This window comes from Lepidochelys olivacea (genome assembly GCF_965140295.1).
Source record: "Lepidochelys olivacea isolate rLepOli2 genome assembly, chromosome: 8".
Lineage (NCBI taxonomy): Eukaryota > Metazoa > Chordata > Testudines > Cheloniidae > Lepidochelys > Lepidochelys olivacea.
The window spans coordinates 94,168,099-94,191,031 of record NC_140418.1 but is presented as its reverse complement, the minus strand read 5'-3'; the positions used below and the strand labels follow the sequence as shown (position 1 = coordinate 94,191,031).

The window sequence follows — 22,933 nt, the reverse complement described above, 5'->3', positions numbered from 1 at the left end:
TGCCACAAGTACTCCTTTTCTTCACTGCCATAAAATTCACAGTACTTGTGAGCACTTCTGAAAAACAAACAAACAGAAGTAGGTTTGTAATTAAGAAATCATAAAGATTTAATTAAAAATGAGAGAAAGTGATGGACGTATGTGGTTACAATACAAAACCTGGGTTTACACTTATCAATAGTTGCCTTTCCTATATTATAAAGTAGGTTTTTTCTCCTAAAGTTCAGTCTGTTCTAGAGCTGGATGGTTTCACAAAAACCAGGAGCCAAACAGTCATGAAGGTCCCCTGGTTAAGAGGTTTCCACAGTGAATGAATACACTCTGTTACAGCGAAACAATCTTTTGTCTTTATTCATAGTCAAGGCCATCCTGTTGTCAAGGCCCCCTCCTGTTCCTTTTCCCCTTCAAGTGGTTGGAATCATTTGCAACTGTCTTTGATGGTTTTCCATGAACTGTTCTGGGATGTGACAAGGGTGGACAACAGACACTGGCATTACCTTACTGGCTGACTAGGGAGAGGTGACAACTTTGCCTTGCTGAAATGGGTCACCACTGAGACACGTTACCTCTGGTGACTAATTTTTACTCCAACTCTATAAAGCATATTTTCAGAATAAATAAATTATTCCTTGAACATTATCCGTGTACACATCTCGCAACGATTATGAGTCTTGACAAGTTATGAGCTTTCTATAGATACCTTACATGTTACTCTTCGTGGACAGATATCCTGTCAGACGTGTTTGGTGCAGTGAGTTTGTCAGCCCTGAGGTGAGAGTTGTTTGCAAAGCAGAGGAGTCCCTTTACCTCCTTTGTGTCACACCATCTTTTAAAGGTGAGCTGCAGAGGCTTTCTCCTTGACAAGGCCTGAGTTGAGGATCTTAGGTTTCAATATTTCTCCTGTCCCCACTGACATTACTAGTCCTAAAAAGGTGCATACTTTGCAATCTTCATACTACTAGAGGTGTTGGTATTGTCATCACCCATAGCAGGGATGGACATACACAACCTGAGAGACTGAGGTCTTAGCACAAAACTGATCTTAAACAACATGATTTTAAAATAACATTAATTAGTAATTTTTAAGAACATACATGCATTTTCAGTCATTTGGTTTCTCAATCAGTTTTACATGTATATTTTAAGTGCATTTCAATTTAACTTAAAGAGTCAGTTAAAATGTATCTCATGTCACAGGAAATGTCATAATCAAAGTGGTCTTTATTAATTTCCCCCCGTCTCCATCCCAGGGCTTTGCCCAAATCCATTTTTTATCTTCACTTTTCAAAAATAAAATGCTTTGCCTTGCAGAACCACAGGGGTAGGAACCTAGTGCCTCGATCACTTAACAGTTTCTAAGGGATGTCAGCAACATCAATGATCTACCCCACTCGGAGGCTTTTCCCCTCTACTTCATTTGTTGTTTGCTGTCAGTAGCACCTTTTCCTCAATCAAGAAGAAAGATGAACAACTGCCTTTGTAGTCAGTTTCAATTCTACTCCATAGATCAGCTAACTAAGAGGGCCACAGCATAGTATAATTGGCATCTTCCATCAGAAGTCTGAGTGTATCTGATGGCTAACTTTTGGCAGCTTTATGTGATCTCAATCCATGCCTGAACTTCGTCTTTCAGTGGAAATGTAGACCAACCAAAATATTTTAATGCCTAGTCTATAATAAAAATTGTATTTAGATTATTATTAGTTACAGAAGCCCCTACTCTTTATGAAAGGTAATAAATGATGCAAAATATGGTCTGGCAAAATACTTATAAAAAGAAGACGAAGCATATAATTTTGATGCATACAGTACTATCAATAAAAAAATAAAGGAAATCCCATATAAATGTGGCTCATTAGTATTAGTTGTAAAGAAAAGGTACAATAGAGATCATTCTTAATTTTGAACTGGTTTGTATTATAATCCTGATCAACAGATCATTTTTTTTAAATCACCCCAAAGCAGTTTCAGATGAAAGCAAAAGATCAGATATTTTATAGGTATTACCGTAATGCAGAATTTAAACTAGGCTGAGTATCACATTTAATCACTAGTGTTGTGTCAGTTAAAGATGCTTAGAAAGGTATTTATTTAAAAATAATAGTTATTAATACTTTGATATGAAATTGATTTTAAAAAGAACAAGAAGTGAAATTTTACACCTCAGTGCATTTCATTTAGTCTCTGTTCAGTGACAGAATTCAATATGACATAGCTCAGAGTGACATCATCAGGATGGAACTGCCACCTGAGGGGCTTATACATCTTTACATTTTTCACAGAAGTGAAATTGAGTGACAGCTCAGTAAGATGCAGCTTTTAACTCAAGCTGGTAGATCGGGAAGTCAATGAAAACATTCGTAGTTTGTTTAGGCCGTTTGGTGACGAATCTTTCCAGAAAAACAGCTGCAAGTTCTCAACTAACAAAACACTTTACGCAGGTAACACAACACATCAGAATAGAGAGGGATGCCCCTATTGAGGTTAAAATTATTTAGAGGTTCCATTGGTATCATTTAATAAAGTGGTATAGCATTTTCCTAGAACTATGGTTCTGTAACAATGATGTTGTGTATCTACCCTTCACTGAGTTACTCATAAGAATATGGAACGTGGTAACATACAATCAGCAGAAACTACCTAGAGATATCTTGTCTGAGAAGACCCATCTAAACGGATTTTACTTTTTCTTTATAAATCTAATGTAAGAGATAACCATGAAAGCCTAAATCTGGCCACACTACCCACAATTTTACATCCTCCGAGTTTAGAAGGTTTATATCTGCCATAAATACAGGTACCAGAAGGAAACAAGGGCCTTCTCAAATCAAATATTAAAATTATGAAAGATATTATATTGCTTTGCTGTGCACTGTAAAATGGCTATCGTCATTTCTTGAGGTAGCAGAATTCCACTGGTAGCTGATTGCTTCATTATATTTGTATTTGCTAAACATGTGCCCTTCACTCATGCCTTTAGGGGCATTTACATATTTGAAATAAAGCTTTAAATAAAATATATACTGCTTGCAATAGGCAGCATACACAGATAATTTCTAGACAGTACATTGTGAATCTATGTGTAAAGCACTTTGGGTCACAGGCTCCAAGAGACAGAAGTAAGTTATTCTCTAGTCCATCCCCAAGGATCACTGTGTGAGATTTTATACAGCATCTCTATTAATTCTCTATTTAGGTCTGCCGTGAATTCTTCCAGTAACGGGGAATTCAAAAATCTACATCAGCACTCCAGTATATTCCACTGGATTCAGGTCTGCGAAAATATGAAGGCTCACAATATATCAGCATACTCCGCCCTTACCAAGCTGCTGCTGATGAAAAAAAGATTTTATTTGTGGTGTTCCATACTGGCAACTGAAAATAAATTCCTCTCCTACTCCTTCGTATTTATAGGTCAAACCTCCAAAATTACCCCCTATGATATATTATCTCTCATCTCTTCAAATTAACTTATCTTATCTTTTCTGCATACTTTAAAGCTTTCTAAAAAGACTGTCACTTTGTTGCCTTCTTTGAATTTGATGTAAAACAGAATGTAGCACTCCAACCAAAAACTCAGCCATGGTGAATGAATACGACCAATCACCTTACTGAACCTACAATATAACATGTTATTTTACAGATCTCCACTGTGCCATCAACACAGACACCGCTGATTGTTCCAACTCCCTTTGTTCCCTGTCTTTCATCTTCTCTGTTCCCAGAGACTCAAACTGTTACTGCCTTTTGTCGATATAAAGCTTATTGCTTGTAGGAATGATCTAGCTAGATCTAGCACAAGTCTTCCTCAATTTTCTATGCCTTGGACAGGTTATATTTTATATAGTGGCTTCCTAGTATTACTCTGCAGTAATTACTCTGCAGTAACGTCTCTAATACCAGAACAAAGGAAACAAAATGTATTTTCCAGCTCAGTCTCAAAATTAACAAGATGAGGAGAGAGCATCAAGTGAAACACAGCCTCACTCAAAACATATGCAGAAGGCCTGAGACTGCAATCCTAACAATACCATAACAGGTCTCATCTACTAGTTCTTATATATGGAGCCTAAATATTACAGTGATAGATGCTGTTACACTCCAAAACCCTAACATTCACCACTGCCATGTAATTAGGATATGTCTTAGACAAAGTATGCTTTGTGAGGTGTCATTCTACAAGTCTTGATCTGCTAGACAGTAATATATCGTTGGATTGTATGTGATATCATTGTGTGCAATGTTGGGCTATGTATGTGTTGCTGAAACATGTCCTGAGGTTGAAAACACCCGCAAGCAGCCTTTCAGGTACGACAGTAAAAAAGCCAAACAATGTTAATGGTTTATTGAGGAAATGCACACAAGCACAAGGATTACCCCGGAAACCTATCAGAGATAGCACTACACCACGGGAACTGTTTGACCCAGGTCACAGCAAAAGAACTTTCCAGCAAGTGGGAATATATAAAAGGGGGAAAATGACATTATGGGGGGTCCTCACTCTCCCTACAACAGCACACCTGGAAACACCCGAGGAACAAAGACTGAACTGTGGGAAGCGATGGTCTTAGGCTAGAAGGATTTTTAGCCTGTGTATGAAAACCTGGGAAAGCCAAGGCAACTTGTGCCTTAAGAATCTGCCAGCCTGTTCATCACTCAGGGTGAGAATTTGCTAATTTATATCTTACCTATCTATTGTGTTAAGTTCAGTTTGCGTTTTTTGTTTATTTACTAAGGTAATCTGTTTTGTTCTGTTTGCTATCTCTTATAACCACTTAAAATATGCCTTTTATAGTTAATAAATTTGTTTTATCATTAAACCCAGCTTGTGCAATTTCTAACTAGAGGGGCAAGAAGTTGTGCACATCTCTCTTCACATTGAGGGAGGGCAAATTTTTATAAGCTTGCGTTGTGCGGATTTTTCTATACAGGGCAAATCAATATACCTTTGGGTCTGCTCTCCAAGGGAGGTGGGCACAGGAGTGCTGGAGCAAGTCCCTTAAGCTTAGCTTTCCTAGAGCTGATCTCAAGGTCTGTGTCTTTCTGCAGCTGGGTGTGGCCCTGCCTGTGTGTGTGGTAGAGGAGGCTGAAGAGCCTGTCTCAGCAAGACAGGGTAAACGGGGCTCAGACTGGCGAAACAGGTAAGGCTCAGTGATATCTCAGTACATCAGGTGGCACCTTGAAGTGGGGCACCCCATCACAGATGCATTTGAAATCCATAAATAGAAATAGGAATAATGTGTTGCTAGTTATAACTTTTTTTAAATGTTCACCTCTTATTTCAGTTCAATTTCCTACCATTGGACACAATGTTCAAAGGTGATGAATGGCTATGGGTAAACTGTGACTCAGAGAGAACTACGCTTTACAATGGTGTCAAAGCATAGCTGTTGCTACCACAAAGAGGTCCTAAAATTATTCCCCTCAGGAACTCAATAGGAGAAATCATAAGAAGGATGTGTTCTGCTCAGTTACTTCCAATTCTCCCAATATCTTATCGGGTCCTTGTTGCCAAGATCGGTTATTTTTTTTTAATCAGGGATATAGTAGTATTTACCATTTGTTAATAGATGACAGTGCAACCGGCACTGGACAGAACACAGAGGAAGACACAGACTCTTCTCACAGGACCTGCAGTCTAACTGGAAATTCTACACAAGAGAAACGGTATGCCTCGGATAACCCAATGGAACTTATAAAAGGGCACTGAAGAGTTTGTTTGATTGATTTAACGTCAGTGGGTTAATACTGCTAGGCTTGATGGAGAGCATGTGTTTTAAGAAGAATTTGAACCAAGAAGTCATGTCAAGGCAGTGAGTTTCAGGCTAGTTGACACCAAGGAAGAAGGCTTGGAAGGAAAATACAAAGGGAGTGGACTTGAGTGGAATGAAGGGAGCAAGAATGGGATAACAGAAGAGATTCAGGCAGAGACAGAGTTATGCAGGGCCTTTAGACTAGAGTGAGGATGAGAATCTTGTACTGAATACAGGAGGGAGAGGAAGTTGGTGGAGAGATTCAAAGATGGGACTAACAGTGGTAGGGGGGTAGGAAGATGGTTTTAGGGAGCCAGGAAGGACAGCAAGGTTAGATTGCAATAGTCAAGCTGAGGGATAATCAAAGCATGGAAAAGCATTTTAGCACTAGAATGAAAAGGATGGAGATTTCAGATGATATAGAGAATGAAATGACATGAGTTGGTGGCCACATGGATATGAGATAATAATAGGAGAGAATATCTAGTCAAACTGAATTTGGGCAGAATTGGAACATTCAGGAACAGATCATGGGAAGACAGACAGAAACACAAGATTGAATAGAAAGGGTGAAATATATTTGACAGCAATTTGACAGGGGAAAGTAGTTATCAATGTAGAGGTACGTTGGTTGAACTTGAAGACATGAGAACAGACGAGGGCAGCCAAAGCCAAAGCACAGAGGGAAAAGTGAAGATGATGAGAGACAGAACCATCTCTCCAGATTCTTTTGAGAAAAGCTGACTCAAGACAGGATCCTGAACCACTAAAATCAATGTGAGCAGGAGCAGGATGGCACCATAGGAAGCACCAAAAGGACAAGCAGAGACACAAAAGACCCATGGAAACCCAGGAAAGCAAAGGGAAGATAAGGACTGCTAAGGAGGCAAAAGGAAAATAAGAAGAGAAAAGTAGTCCTTGAACGTGGTCAGCAATAGCTCACTGATGATCTTGATAAAGCAGTTTTGGTAGAGTTGGTGGGGAAAATCCAAATTGTAGGAGATCCAAGAAAACATTAGGAGAGAGGAAATCAAGGCAGCTTTTACAGGCAGTTCACTGTAGTACATATCCCTTAATGAAAGTAATGTATTGCTGTGCCTGAAAATAATATACTGCTGTGTTTGGCCTGTGGTTTTTGTCCTGAACTCAACAATCACACAAGATACTTTTCTTGTAATTACAAAATGCTTCTTCCAATAATCTCAAAATGGCGCTGGCCCTTTTTCACATGAGTGCTGAGCCTCACTAACTGCTGCCTTGAACTACTGTGGGGCTGCTCACACATCATCGTTTTCTATTCCAAGCCACTGCTATTGCTATGTACCTCTAGCCCCCTGAAAAGACAGTGAACTGCATTCCAGAAGCATCACAAACATACAGAGAGAGCAGCTGAGATGAGATACAAATCTGATGCCAAAGGGCAGCAAATAAAATGAGCCAAATCAATTAAACTGGAGGGGGGGGCAATAAGAAATAATGAGAGACAACTAACTCAGGATGCTTTATTTCAGGTCGCTTCACCACAGGAATGACCGTCGCTTTTAATTCTTACCGAGGGAGGAATACTTATTTATGTTATCTACTTGCAACGGCAAAACCATGAAGATTTAACAATCCCTGTACTGGACAATTCCTTTGCCTGTGAATTTGCAAATAAGAAGATTCCTAAATCCCCAAACCACTGATGAGGTTTTTCAGGAACAGTAGATGTAGACTTAAATGAAGAAGCCCCTAGAGAAAGGACTATTAAAGCTCCTAACATTCATGTTTGTTTATTCTTTAGATTCATATTTTTAAAAAAAGATATTATCCCACCTAACAGGTATCCATCCAATGCTCTGGTTGCCCTGACAGAAAATTAACAATAAGAAGTCATTCCCCTGCATCTAGCAGACTCCTCACTCCATCAAAAATAAATTAATAGATAAACCCAGGATAAAAGTTCAATCTATAAATACATACTCCCTGCCTTAAGCCACACACCTCTCAGACACCTGGTAGAGAAGACAGAATTTGCAGCATGACAGGAAAGTATTAAAAAAAAAAAAAAAAAAAAAGTGAATGTCAGACTCAAGATGCCTTCACAGAGAACAAACCCCCACTCCCCTCCCCCGCCGGCTTCTCCCACCTGTTTGGTGCAAGCGAGCCCAAGTCTGAGGACCTCTTCACTTTTTAACAGCAATGGTGTGACACAAGCAGCAGTGTGGCACAGAGACATACGGATATCTAGGTCTGAAACCACTGAAGATATTTACATAGAGATTATAAAAAAATTATAAAAAAAGAATCACAAAGATTTTTTGAGGGCTTGTGGATTTATATAAAAATGTCTGTGATCCCACCCAAAATCATAGCATTTGTAATTTTCTAACAAAACAAATCAAAACTAAAATTCTTTCTTTCGGTTAGAATTGAATGGAAGCAAAAGGGAAATTACCTGCTTTTTTATCTTTGGAGCAATAGGGCAAAGGGGGAATAATAACAATCTGATTGCTGAAAAAGATTTATTTTTCATTCCATTCAATTCCAACTGAAAAGAAAGTTTTTCATTGAGAAGTGATTCAAAATAAACTTTTTCCTTTTGAATGTTGTTGAAAATTAGATTGGAAAATTCTGTGGAAAAGTTGGAACAAAACAAAAGGTTTCATTTGAAATTTTTCCATGGAAAAATAATTCCCTTTTCTTGACCAGCCCTACTTTAACGGTTAAAACAAGTACCTCGAATTCCACCCAGAAACTGACAGCTAACCTGTGCAGCACCCAAAACATCAACACTCCTGACATTCAACTTTACTCAATAAATGGGCTGGCATCTTCAGCACCAAGTTCAATTTCCAAGGAGTCTCAAGCCGCAGCTCTATCCGCAGCACATTACAGTAGCCTATTTTTCAGAGAGTGCAAAATCAAGGATAGAAGTGTGGATGACAAAGCCAATGATATGTCTGCATACAACTGAAACAATTGCACCCACTACACAAAAACGCAGATGGAAAACTGCCTTCTTGGCTTGCACACTGAGAAACAGTTTGGGTCCAGGCAAGACCTAAGCTGCAAATCTTAATGACGCATGGTAGATGCACTCCTTCAGTCAGGGGTGTCACTAAAACACTTCCCAACAGAATCCTGCAATATGACTCGAACCCAACAGGACCCGATTACAAGCATCAGGTCCAGGCCAGGCTGGGTGGGAGACAATCAGACCCCCTCCACCTAGGGTCAGCTTGGATCAGTTCTCCTCCTCCTGCCCATGGTGTTGGTGCAGGAGCAGCTGCATGACCTGCTCCTGTGGGCCACTGCCACCTTGTTCTCACTCTGCAGGCAGCACACACGCAGAGCAGCCGGGGGGCTCGCATGGCCGATGCACCAACCCCAAGGCAGGAGGAGGAATGCTGAACCCAGGGTCAAGAGGCAGCAGCGGTGGCAACTCAGGTTTAGGGGGAAGGGTTGGGATTGGGTCAGGTCGGAAAACAACTCGACCCTCTCGGGCTCAAGTCAAATGGGCTTGGGTCAAGTCGGGCCTCTCCTTTCTAATTCTGCTGGCTGCTTCCTCCAACCTATCGACATCTGTTATACCAAATGGAACTTCAGGCCACCGGACCTCACTGATGCCTCATTCTCTAGCAGACATTCGATCACTCATTCCACGGGGAACTAAGGCCAGGTCCCCAGAGGAGTGTATCTCCACTCACCTCTCTGGTTTACGCTTGCTAAAAATCTGGCCCACAGAGCTGAAGACTTACCACAAGTGAACAGTCCCATTTCTTCTTCTACATTCATATTGAGCAGATGGAAGGACAGCAGGAAATGCTGCTGCTCCCTGGACAAGCAAGCCTTCAGTTCTGATGAACAAATTCCCATACTTAAGTGGGTGTGGTTCAGATGCAATATATCCAAGGGTATTGGAATGTAAGCAAAAACTGACAATAATTAACTTTACGTAGGTAAAATGATCACTCTCAACTCAGGAAAAGTATAGTATTAAGAAGTTTTTGATATGCTGCAAGAATATTTGTAAATAGTTTAGGGACATACCAGAAATTACAGATGAGCTAGTATGTCTGATTTTAAATTCAGCATAACAAGTTTTCTCCAGGCAAAGCAAGTCATCATTATGAAACTGTCAGAAGTTTATTAAAACCCAACTGTATGGTATACCCTAAATGTGCCACATATCTGAAGAAGAAAAGAAAAAACTACCTCAGGAACTGCAGCCGAAGTGATTATTTTTTTGTTTGCTTGTTTTTTACAGAAATTTTGTTACAGAAGTGGCTGAAGTTCATCCTAAATTTGCTCTTAATCTGGTTTGGTTCAGCTGTCATTATTATAGTTCAAATTTTGCAAATGTCCATTACACACAGCAGATGAGTGGGTAATTACCTGTTACTCACAGCCCAGCAGCTATATTCTGAAGAGACACTGACAACTTCAAATCTAACCAATTTTAAAAAATGGATTAAAAGCAGTTCAGGTGCTACACTTGTCCCTGAGTCCCCCTGCCATTTTCCTTGGTTTTACCATCAAATTTTCCTAATTTTCACAAAAGTTTCTCTCCCCCTTGGTATTGTGTTGAGTAATTCACACAAATAACAGGGAAAATAAGACTAGCTAAGGTTCCAGTCCCACAGCTGGATCCACACGGAAATTCATGATGGGAAAAGAGTGAAAACAACTAAAGGTGAAGTGCTAACAAATGGACAAAGAAAATAAATTACTAAAAAAATGAGAACACGTTTGTTTTTCTAATCTATTTAATTTCCATAATCTCAGGGTATTACCTATAACAATAATAGGTACAACATTTTCAGGAAGAAGTGTGAGTTTTAGGATAATCGTGTCTTTTTAACAGGGACCGTGACAAACATTGGATTAAGGAAAGAATGCATATAATGGTTTATTTTACACCAGTTGAGAATGAGCATGACTATACGGTAGCAAAATATTTATGGTGGCATAGGGAAAGCCAAATTTCAACAGCACAAATATTGACAAATTCTGACAGAACCATCCTCTCTTTTTAAGTTCTGGTTTCACAACCCATTTGCTTGCATAGACTGTATGTCTTCTTTAATAAGTATTCCATTAGGTTCATATGTGCTTAGCCACCACCAACTATAAATTGCTATATATCTTCTGTTCCAAAACATTGTGATGTAGGGCTTCCTTTTTACTGGCACATGTTTGATTGGGCTTTTAATGACTCCAATACATTAATTCCAATTATGCTCATATATTACTTCATGTTGGGCCAGTGATCACCAAATTCAGTCAGTCTATTCCCATTATTGTAATTTTTTCCCTCACATGTGATCACAAAATCATACATTTTTAGATTTGAATCCAATCTCCTTGTTGTTCATCATACACCCACCTAGAATTCAGTCCATTCCACCTCTTCTGTCACATATTTTGCATCCCTATCAATTACATTAACCCTGGAAATTTAAGAATGTTTTTCTCCTCCAATAGCTTTATGGTCTTGCTGCAGTTTGTGGGATTATTTTGTGTCAACGATGCTATTCATGCAATCGTCCCCTGAAGCCAGGCTTAGAAATTTGCACTGAAACTATTAAGAAGTCATCCTGAGCAAATGTAATATGGTATCTCCAAGTAACATTAAAAAGTTAAACCTTCTCGTCAAACGGGAATGAAGTCCAAAAGTAAGAATCCCAACACTCTAGCTATGAATGCCCATGTAAAAAAATCACATTTTACTGAACTGGGCAGTAATTATTATAAACAATCTTATGGCTGTAATTTCGCTGTCTGTACTATAACAGCTATATACACTTTGCATGGGAAAGAACAATGGGCATTTTTATAGAAAAGCAAAAGATGCCAAGATACATTTAATGCATAATGTATGTTCCTTTTACAGAATTATTTGGAAGATTCAGTGTGCATCATATTTGAAGTCACATGCACACACTTTTACAGCATCATTCTGTTTCGCTGTTGGGGGCCATATTTCTTTTTGGACTTGCGGTGCCTCTCTGAGATGCCAACAGAACCAATTCAGTTTCAGATGTCTTCAATATAAAATACCATTCAGTCAACAGAACACTCCAATAAGAGCTTAGATGCAGCTGAGAGACTTAGCCAGTGTCTAGTCAAAATTGGGAATTGGATGACAGCTGGGTGAGACCCAGTCTCAACAATAACGCTTGTGGGTATGGTGAAAGCAACCGGAAAAGCTGGTTGAAATTCTATCAACTCTTTCCACTAAGAGAAGAATGCCCATCATTTGTTATTCAGTCTTTTAAACTGAGGCTCATGTTAGATACTCTGCTGTTCCTAAGTGACCCATTAGCTGTGGCCAAGAATGTTTTTCCACATTTGCAACCTTTCTTTCATATATAGGCCTTCCCACAGGTACCCATGCCACAGACTCCTTGAAATGAGCATTAATGCGCTACCTTGAACAGTTCCTCAAGATCACTCAAAACTTCAGTAACTGTAAATACCTCCTTTTTTAAAGCCAAAATTCACCTTAGTCTGTGAATTACACTGACTTCCAAAGGATTTCCTAGTAATGTTTAGGTGTTTGCTTTGAACTATAAATACCTAAATGGTTTGGGACCTGTCTATTTCTGAGGCAATCTTTGTTAGAATATGCAAGCGCATCGCATGTGTGATGGCCACTGTTTTGACCGACACTGTGAACTGACTCAGGGAACTCCAGAGCTTAAAGTATGAGTCTCTACAGCTTGAGATAGAGAGCCAACTCTCAAAATGAAATATGTAACAGAACAATATCCTCTGCGAATTGGATACAGAGGGGGACACATAATACACATTGGCCAGTGGGTTACACATGCATTATGGAAAAATGTCTTTCTTGTGTCAGCATAAAACAAGACCTGACCCAATTTTTCATCTCTTTACACCGGAAATTTACAAGAAAAGTTGAGATACAGGATTAGTTGTTCTCATTACCAGGTAACCAACAACGTCTGTGATCATTATAAACAAACATACAATACTGCAAAAACCACAGAAACAAGAAATGTAGAATCCAGTCAAAACATGGAGATCCTGGTCAGTCTTGTTATATTGTAGCCCATCTTGTCAGAAAGGCCTGAATTTTAATGTTCTGCTTATCTATAATGTTTACATTTTAACCCAATGATTTGTGAGAAACCCTTTTTTTATTCTCTGTAGTTATCCACTACTTCCACTGAAATTACAAAAAAAAAAAAAAAAAAAAGGAGTCTAATGGCATTTAATTGGAACAAAAGCTGTAGTAGAGTAAAATAAAAAACTACATAGCACTAACATGTCACTGTTCAGACCAATATTAAACACTAAATTGACATTCTTTATCAATTTAAGCTACTTTGCCAATTAGGCTCAAATGTCTATAACTGTTTGAATGGAGTGGCCAGTCTTGAAACACAAAAACATTCAAATGAAGATATAGAAATGGGAATGGGAAAATGTCACTGTATAGTTTTAAAAATATACAATAAAACAATGTCTTTCTCAAGCATGCACTTCCTATGAAAATATTTAATACCTAACATGAAAGATAATTTACAATAACTTCTTTTAATGGTTTTGTTATTTCTGGAAATAGCATCTGCCCTGACTTCAGTGGAATTACTTCAGATTTACTTCAGTGTAAATGAGAGAATTTGGCCCATTGGATTTATTCAATAAATCTAGCTGTGCATTTTGGTGTGTGTAGCAGGGTGGTCACCCGCTCTTGCCCTGAAGGGCTGAAAAGCCAGCCCCTGGAGAGGGCTGTGGGCTAGAAGCTGGGCTGATTGGGGAAGTAGCCGCAGCTGGGTGCCCCAATGAGGGCCCAGCTGGCCCTTATAAAGGCTGGGAGCCAGAAGCTCAGGCAGACTCTCTCTGGAGTGAGTGAGGCTTATCTGGGGGAACCTAGAGTGAGGCAGGGCTGGGGAAAAGCCTCAGGAAGCTCTAGGCCAGCAACTCCCCAGCCTGCAGGGCCTGCTCCCAGGCCCATATAGATATTGGGGTTGCAGAAGGGGCAGCCTGAGGGTGGGTAAAGGCAGCCAGTCCAAACCCCTTGTTGCCTGTGATGATTGGCTTTTACACTGCAATCTGCCCCAGGGTGTGGGGGCTAGATGGTGACTGGCAGTAGCCATGACTGAGGTGATGTGGGGATAGTGGGTGAGGGTTCCCTGGGGTGGGGAGGCAAGGGCATTGGGTCCTGGGAGGGACTGGGGCCAGTGGTAAGGTGGATCACTGGTCTACGGAGGGCGCTCTGGGCTGGAAATGGAGCTAATTCCCAAGGATGACCAGCAGGAGGTGCTGCTGGGTGAGTCTGAATGCTTACAGTGTGTGTTGGTTCCAGTACAGTACTAGTGAACTCAGTATTTAGTTCCATCATCTTAGTTTTGTAAATGACTTGAAGCAATTACTGGTAATTGTTTTGTTAATATGCAACCCCACCAAAGAAACATCAGCTGTGGGCATTCTGACCAGCATTTCAGATGGGACCTAGATATGCTACACACCGCAGAACGCATTCTGATAAATATACTAACAAATCAATTTGGAGTGTGATTTAGCTGCACCACTTTGATCTACAGCGGTAGGATTTAGCGAACAAAAGAAATCTTTGCTCTCTTAGCACTAACTTCCCAGAGAAAAATCAAGAGTGAAGATGCTTGTTATTTAGGTAGTTTTTACTTAGGATGCATCCATTTCACCATCTCACTAAATGTTTGCAAGTTGCAGGTTATATTTTCCACTTAACTGGCAAATCAAATGGAACCTGTCAAGAACAGCTGTTTGAACGACATGTCAATGTGCCCCTTTCCTGCTGATCTATGCTACCATATTGGCAAGGAACTTTTATTCACAGAGGAAGCTACAATTGTTTTTCAGTGCATATGTTCCAGCTACTCAGAACAAAGTTCAAGCTGTTTTTCCATTGTTATTATGGCACTCACCTTCTAGTAATTCATATGAGGTGTCATTGTTCATACAGTACTTCTTAAGTTAGAAGTCATCTAATTACACTTTTTTTTTTTTTTTTTAACAGTAGACACAGTGTTTCACTTCTGTGGCATGCTTTAACTTGCATAAGGCCATCCTAAACCTAGCTTCTCTGTATGGTAGTGTTAACACACTACAAATTCAGGGGACTGGCATACAACATTACACACAAAGCGATCAGATACTGTAATAGTAGTCACTGGTTACAGATCTGTTACATGACAGGACTAGGTTTAATAGCCCTGTTCCAGGACTTGTGACTGGGACCTATTTATATAGGTCTATTACCATAGTATCTGAGCATTTCACAATACTCCCGTGAGGAAGGGAAGTGCTATTATCCCTGCTTTACAGCTGGGAAACTGAGGCGCGCACACACAGTCCAAGTGACGCAGTCGGGGTCACGCAGGACATTTGTGGCAGAACAAGGAACTGAACTCGGGTGTCCTACATTCCAAGCTAACACCCTAACCATCTTTCCGCTCTTAACTAGCGCTTCTGTTGGTCAGACATTCATTACAAACACACAAATTATTAGCTTCACTTCTGCTTTTAACATGTTCACTTGTATTTCTTGCCATTTGCTAGTTTTTGTTTTAAAACTTTCCAAATTTTCTACATATTTTGTAACTCTAGCCTTTTTAAATCTTTGCTTATTAGAAAGACAAATTTTCCTGTTTTCCATATTTAATTACTTTAACTTTTGACCTAAAGCAGGCGAATAAATAGTAGCTGGGCACTTCTGTACCTGTGCACCATTGCAGAACCTCGTTGATTTTAATGGGGCTTTCCTGTAGGTAAATGCGTCTGCCTGCCTGCACTCAGCACCTTGCAGAATCAGGGCCTCAGTTGATTCTAAAAGTGCCTGGAGTCCAGAAGGAGGCTCAGCTGCCCTCAGTTCTAGATTTTGGAATTGTTGCCAGCTTTTGCAATTTTATCACATACAGGCTTTTCTACCTGTCTCATAAAAACAATGAAAGACTACCAACAGAGCTGACTGACACTTGGAATTTCCATTCCATGAGAAATTCTGACATTCCTACATGTGTTTTTATTTCGAATCAGAATGAAAAACAGACCACTAACTAAATAAATGTCCTGTGAAATGAAAGTTATTTCAATTGAAAAGTTCAATTTTAATCAACGTGAAACTTTTATTCTGATTTAAACATTTTAAAATTATATATTATAATTTATAATATAAAATAAATGTCAGAACAAAGTCATTTAAAAACAAAACTATGCTTTTTTTCTATTTATCTTCTAAAATAAATGTTGTCAAAATATACATGTTCTTGTGGAAAGTTATGATTTAAGTTAAACAGCATTTGCTAATGGGACATGGTTCCATATAAATCAGCCCTAGCTGCCAACTACTTATTACTCCCTTGTTCAAAATAGATGCCACCTCTGATTAAAAATCTCGAAGACCACCCCACTCTACTATTTACCCAGGAATTTAATGATAACATCAAATCCTTCCCCAAACAACTCCAAAAGAAACTCTACAACCTCAACCCCCAAAAACCCACCCCACGGACCTGCTACATGTTTTCCAAGACACATAAACAAGGCACCCAGGCAGATCCATCATATCTGGCCCGGGAACTCTTAGGACTCTTAGAAACCATCCTCAGGCCACTCACCCCACCAAAGGACAGCTTCCTCTAGGACACAACCGACTTCCTCCACGAAGTCTGCAACATTAACAACCTCCCTCTGAACCCCATTCTTGCTACTGTGAATGTCATCTCCCTATACACAATATCCGTCACAATGACAGCATCGCTGTCTGCCACAAATATCTATAAGACAATGGACAACACTCAAATATCCAAGCCAAACATGTTGCCACACTCTCTCATTTCATCCTCACCCATAACAATTTTACGTTCAACAACGAACACTTGGCCCAAACTATAGGAACAACCATAGATATTAGGATGGCTTTGCAATATGCCAACCTCTTCACAGGCCACCTTGAGGAAAAATTCCTGGACAAATGCTTCAAGAAACCAATGATGTACCTGAGGTACCATCGATGATATTTTCATCCTCTGGCCAGATGACCTAAACTCCCTCATAGATTTTCACCACAACCTTCACCACCACCACCCCCCATTTATTAAACTCTCTAGATAGAACACTCTCTCTCTCTCTCTCTCACCAGTATCAACTTCCTGGACACCACAATCAGCTTCAAAAATGGAACCCAACAGACAAGAAACACACTGATCACCTCAGGCTGTGGAGCTGTTTTATTACTGTGTAGATTTTCTAGCTGGGGCAGAAGCCCAAGCTCTAGGACCCTCCCTCCTCGCAGGGTCCTACAGCCTGGGCTCCAGCCCCAGCCCAGAAGTCTACACAGCCCTGTGAGTCCGAGTTGACAGGCACAGGCCAGCTGCAGGTTTTTATTTGCTGTGCAGACATACCCTCTGAGTACTTTCTCCAGACATTAAAAAGAGCTCTGTGTGGAGCGACTTCTTGTCTCTCTCACCAACAGAAGTTGGTTCAATAAGCAATATTACCTCACCAACCTTATCTCCCATTGCTGTCAATGAGGCTGACTCGTAGGATAGGAGGGGACCTCGAGAGGTCATAGAGTCCAGTTCCCTGCACTCAAGGCAGAACTAAGTATTATCTAGACCATCTCTGACAGGTGTTCATCTAACCTGCTCTTAAAAATCTCCAATAATGGAGATTCCAATACCTCTTTGGGCAATTTATTCCAGTGCTTAACTACACTGACAGTTAGGACATTTTTTCTAATGTCCAACATAAACCTCTCTTGCTGCTATTTAAGCCCATTGCTTCTTGTCCTATCCCCAGTGGTTAAGGAGAACAATTTTTCTCCCTCCTCCTTGTAACAACTTTTTACATACTTGAAAACTGTTATGTCCCTCTTCCCCTCAGTCTTCTCTTCTCTAGACTAAACAAACCAATTTTTATAACCTTCCTAATAGGTCATATTTTCTAGAGCTTTAATCATTTTTGTTGTTCTTCTCTGGACTTTCTCCAATTTGTCCACATCTGTCCTGAAATGTGGCGCCCAGAACTGGACACAATACTCCAATTGAGGCCTAATCAGCACGGAGTAGAGTGGAAGAATTACTACTTGTGTCTTGCTCACAACACTCCTGCTATTATATCCCAGAATGATGTTTCTTTTTTTTTTTTGCAACAGTGTTACACTGTTGGCTTATATTTAGCTTGTGATCCACTGTGACTCCAGATCCCTTTCTGCAGTACTCCTGCCTAGCCAGTCATTTCCCATTTTGTATGTGTGCAACTGACTGTTCCTTCCTAAGGGGAGTACTCTGCATTTGTCCTTATTGAATTTCATCCTATTTACTTCAGACCGGCAAGTCGGTTACCATTTCCCTTCAGTCTATCTGCATATGGAACTGAGGCTGCCCAGTATAAAGATGGCTGCCACCTTCCACTCTTTTCAATAAGACTGAAGCCAAACCCACAGTCAAAATAGCAGCCACTCTATGCTTTTGGAGGAAGGGGGAAGGGGCTATGCAGGGGAACATGAGGGCAGGACAGAGGCTGCAGGGGGGTAGGAGATTAAGGAGAATAGGGTAATGTAAGGAGCAGGAGGGAGACTGAAGTGGTGCAGAAAGAGACAGATGGGGGTGAAATATGGAGAAGGACAGAATGACAACTTCCCCTACCCTGTGGTTAATGGAGGGTAAGAGGAGGGAATTCCCAGTGGAAAGGACACAGTTTTTCATTTGTTTTGAAGGCTGCCTTTTGACCCTTAGGATATGTCCACGGTGAGCTAGAGGTGTGATTCCCCTGATTGCATACATGTTCTCGTGGTAACTCGATAAGAGCGAGCGTGAGTATAAATAGTCGTGTAGCCGCAGTAGCTTCCAAAGATCAAAAAGCAACAACAAAAAGAATCCCCGTGTATTTATTTTAGAAAATCTCATGAATGTTGAGGTGTACAACTCATGGTTTTTAAATGAGAGGGTGGCTATGCTGAGAATTGCTATCCCAACCCAGGGCACAGGACTTCAAAGCCACAGGGGACACTTTTTTGAACTGGGCTGCTCCCCCTGCTCTCCTGGCAGCCACCAAACATTCCCTCCCCTGCTCCCTGCAGCTTCCCTCTTTCTCAGGTACTGATGAACTGAAATTCTGATATCCTGGCTATAGAAATCAGTGCTAATATCTTTGCTAATATGGCTGATAAATCATACACAGAACACAAAAGGCTACCCTGAAATGATAAATAAGCCAGGAGCACGTTTCTAAGGACTAACATATTTGGTTTAACATATTCTTGTAAGGAGCCTTTTCCCCCTCCAGAGCGTCACAGCTGCTTGGAACAACCAGGCCCCTATTTTTCCCTTTTGTAATCCTCCTCCCTGGAAGGCCAGATGTTGAGGTAATCGTCCTTCCTAATGAAAGAGGTCTGGATGCTGCTGGTGGCTAATTCTTTCTGCCAGCCTCGCTCACATGGAGTAGTACGTCATTCGGCGAGTTACGTCACTGACTGCAACAGAACCTCTTACAGAGTGAGATCCTACTCCAGGTGAATGGGGGTGGTGGAATCGGTCTCTTTATGACCATTTCTTGTGCCGACCAGAAAATAAGAGCCTTCCCTGAAGAGCCGAACATGTCCAATCACAGCAGTTGTTTGCCTGGGAGCTAGAATCCAAATTTGGGTCCCCCTACATGATTGGCACCTGCTTACTCCTGCAAACGCAGATCTAAACAGGGCCACCATGCTCTGTTATGGAGTCAGGGCTGCTCACGGGACACTCATGCACTTTGGCAGCCCTGTTATGCCAGCCTGCAACTCAGTCTGAATCTCGTGCATTTTTGGCTGAGCTGCCGAGCTCCTGTAGCAACTAGACGCTGCATGTGCACAGGGTGCCAAAACCTGGAAAGGACGCAGCAGCGGTGGCATCGGTTGATAAGGGCTGCTGGTTCTGAATGGGGAAAAAGGAGGAGGAGAATGAAGTTAAAGAGGGGATTCCAAGAAGAGGGCAGGAGTATGACAAAGCACAGAATGGGGGACAGGGGCTGAAAAGGGATTGGGATAGAATGGGAGAGGCTGATAAGGAGTGGGGGAAACCTTCAGGAGGCTACCTCATATCCCACACCCTCCATGACTACCAGACTTCCACTGCCTCTAAAGTTGCAGGACTCTCACTAGCAGCATTACTCCTAAAGGATGTTATCCACCCCTAGATCAGGAGTGAGGCATGCTGACATGCTAATTCTTCCCATGTGTATTCTTAGATAACAAGACTAGATGACAATATAATCAGAAGTTCATGTCACCTTAAGTATAATACGAGTAGGGCCTTACCAAATTCACAGCCATGATAAACGCATCACGGACTAGGAAATCTGGTCTCCCTCTGTGAAATCTGGTCTTTTGGGTGCTTTTACTCTATACTATATAGATTTCACAGGGGAGACCAGCATTTCTCAAATTGGGGGTCCTGACCCAAAACAGAGTTGCAGGGGGGGTCGCAAGGTTATTTTAGGGTGGCTGCAGTATTGCTACCCTTATTTCTGTGCTGTCTTCAGAGCCGAGCAGCTGGAGAGCGGCGGCTGTTGGCCGGGGGCCCAGCTCTGAACACAGCGCCCCACCAGCAGCACTGCAGAAGTACGGGTGGCAAAACCGTACCATGTCACCCTTACTCTGTGCTGATGGCTTCAGAGGTGGGTGGTCAAAGAATGGTGGCTGCTGACTGAGGGCCCAGGTCTGTAGGCAGCAGCGCAGTAGTAAGGGTGGCAAGACCACACCATGCCACTGCTCTCCAGTTGCCCAGCTCTGACGGCAGCGCCGCGTCAGCAGCAGCAGCAGCGCAGAAGTAAGGGTAGAAGGACTGTAATCACACCTACAATAACCTTGCAACCCCCCCACAATTCCTTTTTAGGTCAGGACCCCTACAATTACAACACCATGAAATTTTAGATTTAAATAGCTGAAATCAGGAAATTTACTATTTTTAAAATCCTATGACTGAGAAATCGACCAAAATGCACTGTGAATTTGGTAGGGCCATAAATATGAGACAGACAGGATATTTCAGTTTCAGCCTTCTACAGACAGAAGTAGTAAGAGCAACCGTTAGTCTCCATATGTATCGGTGAGCTAATAATGATTCTTAAAGTCCTGACAAAGTGAATGCATGAATAAGGCACTGAAGTAAGTTAATACTGTGATTATAGCAATTTTTGGAGTTTCACCAAGGTACACTGTTGCAATCCACTTTCATTGTGGTCAGCTACACAAATAAAAATGTCTTTCCTACTAAGGCTAAATACACTCAGATACTTGAGGTTTTAACCACACCCCTTCCTGACATGAAAAAAAAACTCCTTAGGATACAAAGATCTGGCACACTGAAAGTGTTGCACAAGGCTTTTTGTCATGCCCCAGCCATCTACTTTAACGGGAACTGCAAGGCTAAAACTTTGCACAAGGTTTGAAAATGTGAAGATAAAAACAAATTTGTGTTAGATCATGCAACAAACATGCTCTGGTGCCCAACCTTATTACACAGGAGGGCCACATAAACCTAAGCACAACCTTGTGTGAGCCAAATAGATTCTACATATTTTAATAACATTTAAAGTCATTTGTATGGATTTATATTTTAAGTTGTTTGTTTCATATGTATTAGACATAATTGTACATATACACAACCTATGTACACATTTGTGTAAAGGAAAATGATGTAAACATGACAAAATGGTAATGAATCAGCTGTTAGTATATTGTGTTGCGGGGGCCTTATGAAATATCTGGTGGGCCATGTACAGCCTGCAGGCTGTAGGTTGGGCACGCTTACTCTACAGGAAAATGAGAGCTGGTGGGGTTCAACCAATTGCTTCATACTATCACCAAGCAATCTTTCCATATCAGGAAATGCACTGTAACTTGGAGAGATCTTATCATAATTGGCAAGGATTTTTCTGTTATCATGGTACAAAAAAACTGATCACAGAATATATTGGGTAAAGTCCAGCTACATGCCCAGTTCTGCCCTGGGTGTTAAGAATTCCAGATTTAGAACTTGGAATTTATGAAAAATCTGCATTTTTCCAGTAAATTGGGACAAGTTAATACGTAACTTTATGTTTTCAGGGACATCCATTAATAATTTTACTTAAAACATTTTTTTATAAAAGACATGAGTTTTCATTTATTCAAAAACACATCTGCTATGAATTCCAAGATTTCAAGGCATGTCATGCACAATAGGTTAACACAAATCCTAGTTTAAATGCTGACAAAAGGTACTGCTGAATAGTAATGCAATGTCATCTGAATGTTGCTTTGGTCATGTCATCTTAAGCATATTAATGTTTCTCCAATATTAAAATCTAGCTGTCTGAAAATATATTCCCAAGGTTTTTAGTTTACATGAGCACTACTGACAACAGAGAATTCATTATGTTACATTGGTACCATCGTCAATTGAAACTGTTCATAAAAATTTTTGAAATATTAAGGTTTATAGAATATTTAGGAAGGAAATACATAGTTCCATCTTTTACATAGACTGCTTCTTACAGACTATCATGTCTAAATGTTTCAGGTTGTCAACCCTGAATAACTTTGTTACAAAAGAAGTATTTAAAGGGTTTAGAGTTTAATGCAGGCCAATAACCTTGAATATTTTAAAGCAGCAAGTAAGAAGCTTAACCACACTTTTAAGCAAGTCTAAAGAGACATAATTTGAAAGGTGCTTATAGCTACTGCCTCTTTATTTTCAGATTTCAGGCTTTTAGAAACTCTGGTTTAAACCTAAAAGGGAATTTTTTCCCTTTGAACTAGATTACTTGAAATGGAAATTTCACCACTGACCTTGGAGAATTCAATCTCTCCCAAACATCAACTGCTTTGAAAAATTCAGCATGTGTTTGGAGATAATGAGCGTAGTAACAGAAGTGACAAAAGTTGGCCTGCAGATGTTATATGGCAGTTTGTAAAAGACGTTATTATAATTATTTTAAGTCGTCAGCTGGAAACTTACTGTACTGTATACTCTGAAGACACCAAAGAATGCATAATCTTGACCTCTGTAGATGTAAGTGTATTTGATGGTCAATAAATTCACATGACAAGTTTAAAACTATATCTCTGGATTTCTCCACACATTTCTGAAAGCAACATGCCAACTAATCTGCCTTCAGTGTCTTTATCTCTTCAGGATAATTCACTAGCACAGTACCCCTGCTAC

The 22,933-nt window shown here is 40.5% G+C and overlaps 1 protein-coding gene across 5 annotated transcripts in view; it reads right to left on the bottom strand.

Annotated features, from left to right (window-relative positions):
* Positions 1-22,933, bottom strand: part of DAB1 (DAB adaptor protein 1) — a 685,851-nt gene that overhangs the window by 139,320 nt on the left and 523,598 nt on the right. The window lies entirely within an intron of this gene.